This window comes from Pituophis catenifer, unplaced genomic scaffold, assembly GCF_029215685.1.
Source record: "Pituophis catenifer annectens isolate HBS135680 unplaced genomic scaffold, rPitCat1.0.hap2 SCAF_3, whole genome shotgun sequence".
NCBI lineage: Eukaryota > Metazoa > Chordata > Lepidosauria > Squamata > Colubridae > Pituophis > Pituophis catenifer.
This window is the reverse complement of record NW_027256883.1, coordinates 42645934-42660613: the sequence shown is the minus strand read 5'-3', so window position 1 is coordinate 42660613 and position 14680 is coordinate 42645934.

Genomic DNA, 14680 nt, shown 5'->3' with positions numbered 1-14680 from the left:
ATCGCTACCAGATCAGGCGATCCAGTCCAAACCAGGAGCATTTCACCCCTGCTGCAGTCCCCATCTGCAGTGATCTTGGAGCCCATCATAATTACTACTGATTGCTTATTCAGCATTTTCAAACTTAATTTAGAAAATATGTCAAATACATCTTCGAAAATAAGAATTTGTTTCTTTCTTTGTCTGTAATTAGGTCAAAGCTCCCAATCTTCTTTTCCAACTCATCCTCTCTGCTCATCTGAGCTCATCTGACAATGTTAGGCCAGGTAAAACTGCAAGAGAGGTGACCCCACAGTCTTGTCCAGTCCCCTGCACATGGTCTCATCCAGTCCATTTCATGGCGTCTATCCTAGTGGTTAAGGCACTGTGAGTCCTATCTGTATGAAAACCAGCTGGATGACTTTGAGCCAGTCATTCTCTCTCAACCCAAATCATTTCACAGCATTAGGAGAAGGAGAAAATATTAGGTATGTTAATTGCCTTGAATTATTAATCAAATAATAAAAGCAAGGGTTTTTTTTAAAAAAATGAAAAGTAAAAAATCCTCATCAGAAAACAATTGGGCTTCGAGGGAGTCTGGAGAAATTATTCCCTGCCTCAATCATCACTTTTTCTCTGAATTATAAGAAAAAGTGAATTAATGATTTTTAAGAAGAGAGACCTAATTAAGCAACAGAAAGAATCTGATGGTAATAGTAACATTTTTGATAGACTTCCTTTTTTGTTGCTGCTTTCCAGGGCCTACTTAGCAGCAGAGTAAGGGAATTCCAGCATGCAGAGAATGATTTGCGAAGGTATGAGCATAACCACAAACCAACTCTGCTAACTACTGATGAGTGACAAAAGTAAGTAGATTTACTTTGTACAAAAATCATCCAAAAAAGACACCTGAGTTTAAAAACATAATAAATTAATTAAATTAAGTTATTCTTTGGTCTGTAAAGCTCCAGATTTTCAATATTTTCAAATTTTCAGGCAGGAATTTTTCTATCCCAAATGACAATGTGAAAGATGAATTTGGGATTGCGTGTTTGCAAAAATGTGCCCCCTGGTATTATGACCTTCCTTTAAAAATCCCATTTAAAAGGTTTCCATTCGTAGTATCTTTGGTCAGCAGACATCCCACTAGACCAGGGGTGTCGCACTCAATTTCATTGAGGGCCACATCAGGGCTGTAGTTGACCTCAGGGGGTAGGGGGGTGGCTGACTGGGTGTGTGTGGCCAACTGGATGGGCGTGGCCAGCTTGACATCACTCTCCAAACTTCTGGCATGTTTCCTCTTCACATTGGATAGACCAGATCAAAGCGATGTAGGCTGGCCCTTTACATTTTCCAGGATGGCTCCACGGGCCTGAACCGACCACATCACAGGCCAGATCTGGCCCCTGGGCCTTGTGTTTGACACCCCTGTCTTAGACTGTAGGACCAAGATACCCTCTGACTTCTGTATCTGGAAGTCTGCTCTACCTCAGTGAAAAAGCTGTAGAAAAAAAAAGCCAATGGTTTGTTCCAATATTGGCCAGCTTCTATGATTAGAGATACCAGATGTGGACTGAAGATGCAAATGATAGCCCTATTTGTTTTTCAATTGTTCTGGGTGAGAACATATAACTTAAAGACCTAGGAGTGAAATGAGCCTCTTGAAAGCCATCTGTAAAACTTCAACATAACAATTCTTCCAGCTGTTTTAAAATTATCTTTGGCAGTCTTAACATTGGTTTGAAATGATACATATCTATGAAAACAAATACTTGGCATCATTTCATTTGCCTCCTTAACTGGCAAAACATGCCTTATTTTCTTCTTATTTATAAAATACTACACTAAGAATAAAGTAGGAACTGTTTAGTAACTCAATTGAACACCACAGAGTTTATTTCTGAGCAACAGAAAGACCGTGCAAATTATTTATGATATAGCCTAAGAATGAATGACTGAATTAATTAAATAATTGAATAATAAACCAAGGCATGGCTGAAGAAGTACTATCTTTCTGTGTTAGATTTTTTTTTTCTAAATGTACATTTGTAAATTAACTGGATTAATGAAACAAATCCATGAAGACGTTAACCACATAAACTGATGGTTTTATTATACTGTATATAGACAATATAATTCCTTTTCTGAGATGAGAACATTTTTTGAATAATTGTAACTTTAAAAAAAAATCTAACTACTTAATAGAGTACAAAGTCTTGCTTTATTCACATATAAATGTAAGTTTACTCATGAAGGCATGTTTTCATAAACAATATCAAGATTAAAAATGATATTCAACAAAAAAAATGCCTGATTTCCTTCCAATGAATAGCATATATTTAGAAGAGCTGCTGATATTTTGCTATAACTAACAGATTAAATTTGTTGTTTCATCTCTGTTAAACTTATCCATACAAATAGGTTCTAGTCTATTTGTGTAATATAATGTATAATTAAATTAAAGCAAGAAAAAAAATATGCAGTTTTATTTCATTATTCAAAAATATTTGTTATTGAAATGAAAAATTTATTTCATTATTCAAACATCTCCCATAAATTTGTTCATCTATAATGCATTCCAAAATACATTTTTTGATAAACTATCAGTCAATAATTGTGCCAGGAGTTATAGAGAACATTAAGACCCCTGCTCCCAGGAAAATATCTCAAATCAGGCAGCAGAGGAAGTCAAAATGGGATGTAAAACAAAACCAAAAAGTGCAAAAGAAACAAACAATCACAATTTTTTTTTTATTTATATGCCACCCTTCTCCGGAGACTCAGGGCGGCTTACAATGCGTTAAGCAATAGCCTTCATACTTTTGTATATTTATACAAAGTCAGCTTATTGCCCCCACAAACTGGGTCCTCATTTCACCTACCTTAGCAAGGATGGAAGGCTGAGTCAACCTTGAGCCTTGGAGAGATTCGAACCAGCAGTAAATTGCAGGCAGCTGTGTTAATAACAGGGTACGTAGACCACTGTACTATCAAGGCTCATCTACTATCAGGAGTGACTACATCACTCCTGCCACCTTACAACAATAAAATAATTCAATTTATTCATTAGATTTATATCCTGACCTTCATTCAGAAGTTCAAGTCTTTGTGCTGTGTGCTTCCATCTACCCATTTTTTATTTATTTATTTATTTTTGTATAAATAATCCCAGAGGTAAATTGGGCTAAGAAAAGGTGAGCAGCACAAAATCCCCCAAAGTAAATTTCCTGGGTTGAGGAGGTAGTAAGCCCAGGGCTCCCCAATGGCTCCAGCAACTTAACTACTGTATTGCTCTCTCTCTCTCTCTCTCTCTCTCTCTCTCTCTCTCTCTCTCTCTCTCTCTCTCTCTCTCTCTCTCTCTCTCTCTCTCTCTCTCTGTGTGTGTGTGTGTGTGTGTGTGTATATGTATGTGTGTATATGTATATATATATATATATATATATATATATATATATATATATATATATATATATATATATAGGATAAACAATTTCATCTATTTATAATATATTGAGCTATGAAGCAACTTTCTTTGGAATCACTATTTCAGAATAGTTAAAAGAGTTTTGTAGAACCAAAACCTCCACTTTTACATTTTCCAGTAGAACCAATAGAACCATATGAAATATTGAGACTTACATTTCCCAGACTTTTGCAAAACATTAAAAAGTATTGATATGGAACATACATATTTGTCAATTAAACATAAGAAACACCATCATATAAAAAAGTCCTATGTTCTGTGAACACTTATATTCATTAAAGTCTGTTCAGTGTGTCTGTAAGGCTGGTCATTGACATCAATATCAAATTAAATATAATGAGAAAAAAGGCATCTTTGTTTAGCTTTATGAGCCATCTTTATAGACGAATAACTGAATAATTTGTAATGTCATAGAAAGAGTTGGGTATTATACTTAAATACAATGGTAGAAATCCATATTTGGAGAAAAATTGTGTCACAAAGTTTCGTTGTGCTTTTTCATATCTGATTAAATCATGACTGTTGATTTTAGTGATTCTGAGTAAATATACAAAATATTCTAATAATCTAGTATTGGATATTTGTCTACTTTTCATAAAACCAGGCTGGGAAGAATAGATAATCAAATGAAAGATTACCTGTATTCTGCTGGTTGTGTTTGCAATTGCTATTTTGGCATCATTTTTTTACTATTAAAATATGTTTTAGCTTCAATATCCTTTATAATAAGAATAATATTACTTTGTTGTAGCTATTTTAATCATGAAGCCAATAATTTACAGTATTTCCCCTTGCTCCCATTTTTTTTTTGAATGATTCAGTAAATATTCTGATCCAAGTACACAAGAGGAATTAAGTTAACATCCATAAAAGCTTTATATACTTCTGATGTAGTTGCCTTCAAAAGTTCCCTCAGCCAAAAATCTCTTTAATTCTCCCGTCCAATTGTCTTATTTGCGGTCTGTATGCTATTTATCTTTCTTTTTCCATGAAGCAAAAGTAACCATGTAAGTACATATATATATGTACTTACATGGTTACTTTTGCTTCATGTCTTAAAGACTTTCCAAACCACTATTAGGATCACAGAGTTTCTATGTAAATAAACTAATCTATAATCCATATTCTTTTGAGAAGAATTTAAGAAGGATTTAAGGATTTACAAGATTTAAGGGATTTAAAGGATTTAAGGATTGTCATATAGCTGCCAAACTGATTTGATGTATAAGTTTATAATATTTTAAGTACAAAATTAAACTTAAGTAGAATACAATTATGATCAAAGGATCTCAAACTTTATTAAAATTCCAGCCATAATTATCTGACCTATATAAAATGAAAATATGCTGAAAATTCCTATATCATATATCTGTACAATCTTTAGTGGGAAAATAACAACTGATAAATGACAATATATTTATTAAAACCTATCAACGGATATTTTTTTAAAAAAATCTTTCTTTTAAACATTGTTTAGCTCTTGTTTCGCCACTATATTGCACATTCATTAATCACATCCCAGAAAGTCTGAAATTTCTACTGACATATAGTTGGCCAATCTATCTTCTAGTTAAGAGATGTTTTTCTTTGGAATAAATATCTATATCCTTGGAAGGACATCTAAGGCCTTTTACATTCCATTAAAAAAATAAAGAGGTCATGCTGAATGAAGACTAAGCAAAGAAAAGAGAAAAATGGCAAAGACCAATATTTATTTGGGTCATGGGAAAGAAAATAAAAATTGTCTAGTGATGGGAAAACTTTTTAAACTAACTCAAAAATAGCCAATTAAAAAAAGAAAAGAAAAAGAAAGAAAACCTAGCCCACAGAAAAGTAAAAAAAACTAAATTAAAACCAAAACAGAAATAATTTCCTGCCTTCTCTTGCTATCATTTTAGTTGCTTCCCTCCCAGATCTACTGTTGTTAGGATTTCAGGATACTATACGGTCAAATTTTAATACAGGAATTCCCCATAAAAAGGACCACATATAAATATGATTGTGGTGTGTAAAAAAACAATTTAATATATAATGCATTACAATAATCTTTGTTTTCCATTCCATTCCATTCCATTCCACATGTCACAATAAATGCAGACTATTGTTCTGAATCCCAGAACACAAAAGTCTCACAACAATAGAACTATGCTTTTGGGTGGACTAAAACAAAAACAAAAACAAAAACCCACACAATAAGTGGTTTCAGTTTCATACTTAATATTGCATTTACAGGGAAAAGAAACAAATACCCTTCCATATTTTTCACATAAAATCTGCCATGTGCTGATCACACTCATTATTAAGAGGAATATTTGGCAATCCTAAATTGTTCCTGTATACTACATATAGTCCATTCCAAAGATACATATTGACATTCAAAATGGTTTTCACCCTAGAATGCCATTTATGAGAATTTTAAAATATGAAATATTCTTGTTTCATTTGAACCAACCATTAACTTTTGTTCAGCTTCAGCCTTTTTTTAATCAAAGCCATGAAATCTTTAGTTGAAATCTAGACACCTTGCACAAAACGTTTTATTGCATCAATTTATTCATTCCAAAAGTTTATGAATGATGCAAAGTTGTGGATAAATTTCTTCCAAACACTTCACAAAAAAAGGTGAGCAAGTCAGGCTCATGATATTATATCTGTCAAGCTCTTAGCCTTCCAGTCTTTTCCAGTGCTGAAGTATTAGCCTTTGTGATGTCCAAAGAGTTAAATGAAAGAAAGCTAGCAGATGTTAAAGAAACCTGATGTAAAAATGGAAAAAGGGAAATGGGAACAAAAAAAGAAAGTAGATAGGTGGAACTGGATAATAAACTTGTGCATTCATGCTAATAGGCAAAAATGTGCAAATGACATATTTTAAGCAACTTATACAAAGATGATCCACTTTATACATTTTTATATATAATGAAATAAATCCACTATGTTAAAGACTACAGGATCATACTATTTTGGCAGCCTTCACAGCAACCTCCCGTTAGCATTTAAAGAGAAATGATAGTAAAATATTCCTTCTGAAAGATTTATCTTAATGTTATTATTTTCTGATGTCTATCTGCATAGCTGTCAAAATATTATTATTAATGAAAATGTACAATAATTGTGTAGACCAGTGTTTCTCAAACTTGGCAACTGTAAGATATGTGGACTTTCACTATTCCCCAACTACTGCAGTGCAGTGTAGACCATATATTAAATCCATCATAACTCCATATTATGGCAAGACTTCAAGATTCTGACTTATCTTTTGTGAGTAGCATGATGGGGAGTTGTGCTGACCTTGTTACTGTTTGACTCCAGTAAGCAGGAGTGAAACATGGAAGCTTCTTTCTTGGGAGGCTTTCTGTGATACATATTCTAGCAACTCTAGTTTTTCCCCTTCTAAGGATTAGAAACCTTCAACTGGTCTTGGGTTCCACAGTATGACTTGTTTGGAAGTGGAAAATTTCAATGATGTTAAGTGCCAAAGCTTTTGAATTTTTCACTGAGTGTAGATGCACTGATATTAGGAAAGGATTTGGAAGTCTTTGGGTGTTCCTAATTTCATTTTATTAATAAAGGCAACTTAAGGCATACACAAATTAATGGAAGTGAATCTATAGAATTACATATCATCTAGTGGCTACCCATGAGTCAAATGGGAATATAATTTTTTCCATTTTCATTGAAAATTTCTGGAATGTGAGTGGTAGCTTGCTTCTTGGGCTCTCTTGTGTCCTCTGCTAAAATGATTCTTGGATGCTGTCCTAAAAGATCAGCTAAACAGATCCTTAAATGCTTAAATGGCTGTGTTCTGAAAATACCTGTCTGGTGCTGATTTACAATAGCTAAGGAGTTTATTGTTAGTTTCCATTCATACTTATTATAGCTATATTTTATTCCCTTTGTAAATATGCATCACCTAGGAATGTTCTATGAAAGGAAACATCCGTTTTTAGGTATGTATTTGAACATTTATCAGGAACATGGTCAAGCACAGTTGAATTCGGCGTTTGGTATGAAAGGAATTTATTTAGTTTCTTTGAAGACTCATTCATACACAAAGATTTTCCAGAAATTGAATTACAAGTACAAAAAAAATTCAGATCTATTTTTCTTATCCCTCAAATAGCTTGCTTAACCAGTCTGTTTAGGTCTGTAATAACTTCCATGATCCATCAAGCTAAATCCATGCCTGGCCAGTTGGGAATGCAGTAGTGTCTAGCCTATCTTGCAATACATGCTCTCCTGAGTTGTTATTTTCCGGTTGTTGCAAAAGGAATGATTTGGCACTGCTTGAATAAAAAGAAGAAGAGCTTTAGAGCACATTTTGATTTACTATTGCCTACTATTAGAAGTGTTTAAAATATAAAGGATCAAAATAACCATGTACAGACTCTGTTTAATCCATAGTAATTAGACATTAGCTATGAATGTAAATATTAGACATACATTTTCATAACTTTCACACTATTAACAAATGCATAAACAAATATGCATTTCCAAGATTTTCCTAACTTGGATGTGAGGTGAATGTAAAAGAATCCATTAGGACATCAGAAATAGAATATTCCTATTTCCATGTTCCATTAAAGTAAACAAAGAGATTCCTTTCTGATGGCCTAAAGATTCCATGTTGGATCTCTGCAGTGTTTCTAGATTTTAGCAGCTTATAAACAGTTATGCGATATATGCCATTCCTTTGCAAATTTTGCAATAATTATTATTAGGGACGTCTTTTTTATTTGAAATTGAAATCAGTATTTTCTTTGTTGAGGAATAACTCACATTTATATCATTAAAGTGATATTTTTAAATTATTATATAAACAGAAATGTAACATAATGTTTTCTCTTCAAGGTCGACCAGATCAGAAAATTGACTCAATAATACTTAGAATTCTACTGAGATAGGCTGTAGTACACAGATGGTGTTGTACTTCCTTTCCTCTTAAATTCCAGGAAGGTAAGGCAGAACCACTTTGTGTTTCTTTCTAATGGTTTTTTTGTTTTGTTTTGTTTCTCAGGCTTAAATCTTGCTTTTGTAACCTCTGCTACATAGTTCCTTCAAATTCATCTCTATGGTTGTCTCCCCAAGCATTTTCTTTTCCAAAAAATGAAAAGGTTAGTGAAATAATTTCATAAATAAATAGCACCTGCTAACAGCCAAGGCATATTAGCACATTTTGTGATAAATTTGCTGTAGATTTATTCTTATAATGGTATACTTAGTGTTTCTTCATTGCAGAATGTCTACATTGTTTGATGTCTAGAGGTCTAGCCCAATAGAACATATGTATCCTTAAACTAGAATAATTATACTAAAGCAGACGTGGGCAATTAATTTTTCCAAGGGGCCACATGAGAACTGGGATTGTTGTGGAGGGTTGCCGCTGCTGGTTGCCCAACCCCACTAGAACCCCACTCACCAATGCTGCTGCATCAATGCTCTGCCTGCCTACCACTACACCCTGCTGCCAATGCCATCAATACCGCGGACCAGACTGGCACTGCCCATAAGCAAGATGTGCCCCACAGGCTGTAAAATGCCCAGGTTTGGTCGAAAATCATGTCAACAATCCTGTGGAGCAGGACAGGTAAGCTAATTGTTCATCACACTTTTATATATTATTATCTATTATGTATATGTTTATATATTATTGATATAGCTAATATCAATTTCATGAACCTCTTAAAAAATAAAATTTTAAGAATAAATTATTTACTATAAAGATTGTTCTTTAACAACTGTGAAACTTCAGAACTGGGAATGTTATTAGGTTTGAATAAGTCAAATAAAAAGTGCTTGATTTAAAAAGACTGTTTAAAAGCTCTCTAAAATAAGTCAATCTCAGCTATAAGATCTATTTTTCTTTTAAAAAGATTTGTTAATTAGTCCAAAGTAAGAGTGGTAGATGTATACAGTGGTAGATGTATACAGTGGATATATTTTAAAAATGCTATTAAAATCTTGGAATATATAAGGATATTGATCTATATATTATAGATCAATCCCATTGTAATTTGGGATCTGTTGTGTTTGTAGTGTTTTTCCAGAATTAGGAAAATCTTCTATATAGAGAGAATGATGCTTAAAGATTTGTGAACCCATTTGGATTTTCAACAGTTCTGCATGAATGTGACCTAAAATGTGACCTTTTCTTCATATAAGTCTTGAAACTAGATAAAGAGAAACCAAGTAAGCAAGTGAGCCATCTGTTGATGAAGGTTTGGGACTATACATTTATTCTAATAAACCGTATCATTTCAGGATACCTACTCATCAGCTGAAGTGATATATGTTCTATATATAATGTTATTAATAAGAGAAGAACAGCAACAACTGTTAGATGATATTGGGATAAAATCTGGAGTGCTCTTTATGACTACTTTTCACAAGATGAGAAACATCTTAACAAATTAGAGATGCTATGAAATTAGAAAGTGAACAATAGCCCTATATTTAAGCTACTTAAACTTTTCTTTTATAAGAAACCAGGAAGGAATCTGAGAGTTCTCATATTTGTACCTCCTATTCAAAACTCCAGGGCAGATAGCCACTCATGGGACAAATTGTGAAATGTTAGTGAGGCATTAACTTCATATGGAAATAGGTGACATCTTGGACTAAATTTATTACAAAAGGACAGTTCCTTATTAAATGGAGTGGTGACAATTCAGGAATAAAAACTGAGTAATTTGCCTTGTGATTCGCAAATGTGAGTCAGAGAGGAAGATGCACAGGAAAAAGCATTACTCATCAAAATGGAAGATCAGTTGGTACAAAAGAGTTTAATTCTAAAGCCAAGTAAATCCCAACTTTGCCCAAGAAAATAACATACACTCACAATTCTTCAAAATTAGCAAATATTAACAAAACTGTTAAAATATTTTTTTAAAAATGTGAGAATATGATGGGGTAGTATATTTTAAATTTTTTAATTTTTTTTTAAAATTTTTATATTTTTTGTGTATATTTGTTGATTTTAATAGTTGTTGGTCAATTGTTGTGTGAGCTGCCCTGAGTCCTTGGAGATAGGGCGGCATACAAATTTTATAAATAAATAAATAAATAAATAAATAAATAAATAAATAAATAAATAAATAAATAAATAAATACTAAAAAAATAATTATAGGCATTAATAAATTATTTAAAATACATCTTTAAAGCATGAGGACTGTGTTTGAAATTAAATCAAAGCTCTAAGGACAAAGACTGAAATTTGTTGGTGCATTAGAACATGCTGATATTGTCATAAGGAAATAAGTCATAATTTCAATGCAGAAAGAAAAGAAAATAGTGAGAGACAGAGAGAGAGAGACAGAGAGAGAGAGAGAGAGGGAGAAAGAAAGAAAGAAAGAAAGAAAGAAAGAAAGAAAGAAAGAAAGAAAGAAAGAAAGAAAGAAAGAAATAAAGAAAGAAAGAAAGAAAGAAAGAAAGAAAGAAAGAAAGAAAGAAAGAAAGAAAGAAATTTTCCTCTGCCACATATTCCCTAGCTATATTGGATAGATTCCCAGAATTTCCAGTCAGTATGAGACCTGAAATCCAAAACATTTCAAAGCTGCCAGGCTGAGGTAAAACAATAGAGACATCACTATGATTATGATTGCCAACAATTCTATCCTATGAATAAGAGGGTGTATTTAGACACTTGAGTAACTTTAATGAAATGAGTGGCATTTATTAGTCACAATCAAGTCTTCACTAAGTTTAGATTCAACCCATTAAGATGCCTGCTGAAAAATGGAAGCATTTTAGTAGAAAATGCTTGGAAGACAGCACTTCATATTGTATCCTCTATAGATGAGCTGCTTAGATTCATCCATCTAAGAGAAATATTAGATATGGAGCTCTGCCAAGGCAACATTTTTTTCTATAGCAGTCATGTCAGTTGATAATATATCCATAAACTGTCTTGCAATAACATCAGATGATTGTAGTAGGATGTTATTAACAACTACATTTACAAGTATATGCACAAAAACACACAATTAAACTATAGAGTTTAATTGCTTAAGGAAAGGTTTGATAAAGTATCTTAGATTAATCTGAAGATTACTTTCCTGAAGTAATCAATTAAAATTTCCGTACATAATTTCTTGTAAAGGCAAAACCACAGAGCTTAGTCAGATATAAGTACAATAAAAACAACTAATACAATAGAAATTTCAAGAACTAATGTCCCAGAAAATAATTTTAATCATCCTGTAAGGTTTTTTTCTCTCATAAATTTTCCATTTATATGAATGAAGCTGCACAAAAGAAAGAAAAAACCAACTAAACAATAAAGATTTTTTGATTAGAAAATCCACTCTTATCCTTACGCCCAAAGTTTTAATTGTTCTGTGGCATGATTTGATTCTTGTAATACACTCCCTTTTTCAGGCCAAGTATCCTCCTCGGATTTTGCTTTACATGAAAATTAAGTCCTCATTTTGTAACACCCACAAAGCTATGCATTTAAATGCAAAGAAAAAATTAGGATGCACATAAATTTAATAAACAAAATTAAAAAGAATAGATTTCTGTGATCATTTGCCAACACAATCAAATTTCTAAAGAAAGCCTCCACTTCATTACCTACATTTGGCTATTTTCTGAGAAAATAAATGAGCCATAACTGAATAGTAGAGAACAAGCTTCGTGTGCCAAAACCTACTACCAGTAACAGTAGATGAGCTGTCAATAACTTGCTTCCATCCAACTGTGATGTGATCCAAATGTGATCAACAGTCTGTAATTCTGGAAACAATAAATACATCTGTAGGGCACCTGATCTGGGAAAATATGGTTTATAATTTTGTATTCCCTGTCTCATTCCTTAAAATGGTATATTTGTACATACCTGTACAAAATGTTAGGGAACTATGGGCAGTTGTTCTGTCATCCTTTTGGCAACAGCACCCATGCTACTATATACTGTTGAGCAATATCTGTTTTACCTATACTACTCTAGAAAAATGTTAACATTTCCTCCACTATGAATTGTATTTATAATTACGTCTTACATGGCACTGACACAAAGTCAAAACTGGGTGGTCTGTAGCGGCAGTCAGTAACTTCAAAATAAGTAGTCATATTAACGCCACTCTTTTTTATATGTGTGCTATGCATGAGACACATACCATATATGATTTCCTATTTACATCTGCCATTTTGACATGTACCAAATGGATACTCTTGGTGGTAGAGTTGCTATGGTTATTCTATGCTTTGCACTTCTTATATTTCTATCTTTAGCTCTTCTTTTCTTTCACAGCTTGGTGTCTGGTAAAGTTGACAAGAGAAACTTCTTTTTGGCATAGTAAATTATTAGTGAAGATCAATAAACACCATAGGGGAAAAGTTATATCTCAAATAAGGTTCCATCCTTTATAGTCAACCAATCAAGAATTGCCTATAGTCTTAGAAAATCAACCAACCAGGTATTGCCAAGAGCAGAGATGAAGAAAGATGCTAAGTATATTCAGAGAAGTCTGTGTGTCCATCCAGGCAGTCCTATATAGATTTAGAAGTTGAGTTCATTATTCTATTCATTTAAATTCTTTTTTTTTTCTTGTGAAATTCTAGATAGTTCTGCTATATGAAGCTTTAATCTCTCTGATTCCAGAATGACATAATTGCTTTCCTTTCTTGGTTGCCATTGCTTTACTTCTCCTGTTTTCTATTTTGATTAACATGAAGTAAAGATAACCAAGTCTCTGGTGGTGATAACCAAGCTTCAGTTTCTGAAGAAGAAAACTGATAGTTTATCATTGGTACTCAGGTACTTGGGTGGCATGGAGCTGGAAAAAAATCTTGATCTCTGAATTTGAGACAGAAACACCTTTGCAGAGTAGCTATTTTGTGCTCCCCTCCCCAAATTATAAGTACTTCAGGCAAAGTAAAAGGTGTTTATTGGGAGGGGGGTGTTCTTTATATAGGGCACAGAAACAAATGATATTTAATATTTGTGACAAATGTGCCATGAAGCAAAGAACCAAACAATAGAACACATTGATTCTAGATAATATTTCACAAGTGGCAATTTTATAGGTTACATCATTCCCTATCCCAGTTGAGTTTTTTTCTTAACCATTGCAAGTGTATTCATAACTCTAGAATATGCTTCCTATTGTTCACTTGCTGAAAAGACTAATTTTCACATATCAAAGGAAATGGTCTTGGCTATGTGCGAAGGTAAGACCCCCATGTCACCCTTGTCACCCAAACCACTCGCCAAACCTGGCCATCCCTGAGAGTATAAATAAATAAAACACAAATAAACAAAGCAATAAAACAGAAGACTTCCTAAGCCTTTCCGCTCATGCAGTATTGACACTTGAGCTGAAACTGACTAAACCTGTCTCTGGCCAGAAGACAGGCAAATATCAGCAACTCAGTCAAAACCATAAGAAATCCCCTCAAGTTATGAAAATCCTTCACATACACACCAAAGATTCTCCAGACCCCAGAATCAAGATGAATACTGGGTACATTGGGTCTACTGGACTCAGCCCAACCCCACCCACTCTGAAACAAACCATGTTCTCATACTTTATAAACAAAGACCAGACTTTCCTTTCTAGGCTTGCCTTTCAACGTGTGGCCACCTTAGATTGCAAAGCTGCCTCTTCTGTCAAATAAATTCCACCTGCACTTCAAGCAGTTGTTCTGTGCTCTTTGACCTGACCTGGATCAAGAGCCTTGATAGTACAGGGGTTTAGTGCACCCTGTTATTAACACAGCTGCCTGCAATTTCTGCTGGTTCGAATCTCTCCAAGGCTCAAGGTTGACTCAGCCTTCCATCCTTTCTAAGGTAGGTGAAATGAGGACCCAGTTTGTGGGGGCAATAAGCTGACTTTGTATAAAATATACAAAAGAATGAAGGCTATTGCTTAACGCATTGTAAGCCGCCCTGAGTCTCCGGAGAAGGGCGGCATATAAATCAAATTAAAAAAAAAAACAAAAAACCAAGAATTTTCTTCTAACAGCTGAAAAAGTGGTTTCCGAAATTATAAAAGAGACTGCCATGTTAAAAATCCTACTATCACTTTTTAAATGCTAACAATGAAGTCTCAAATTCCCAGGAACAATAGCAGCACAAGTCAGCAATGTTTGGGAAGGACACAGCTTGGCAGTTTTCCTATTAATATCGCTGTAATGAAATATCATACAACTCAATTTTAATTGTTTCTTTTTGGACAAATGTTATTTTAAACTTGCAACTCCCTATGTATGATCTCCCT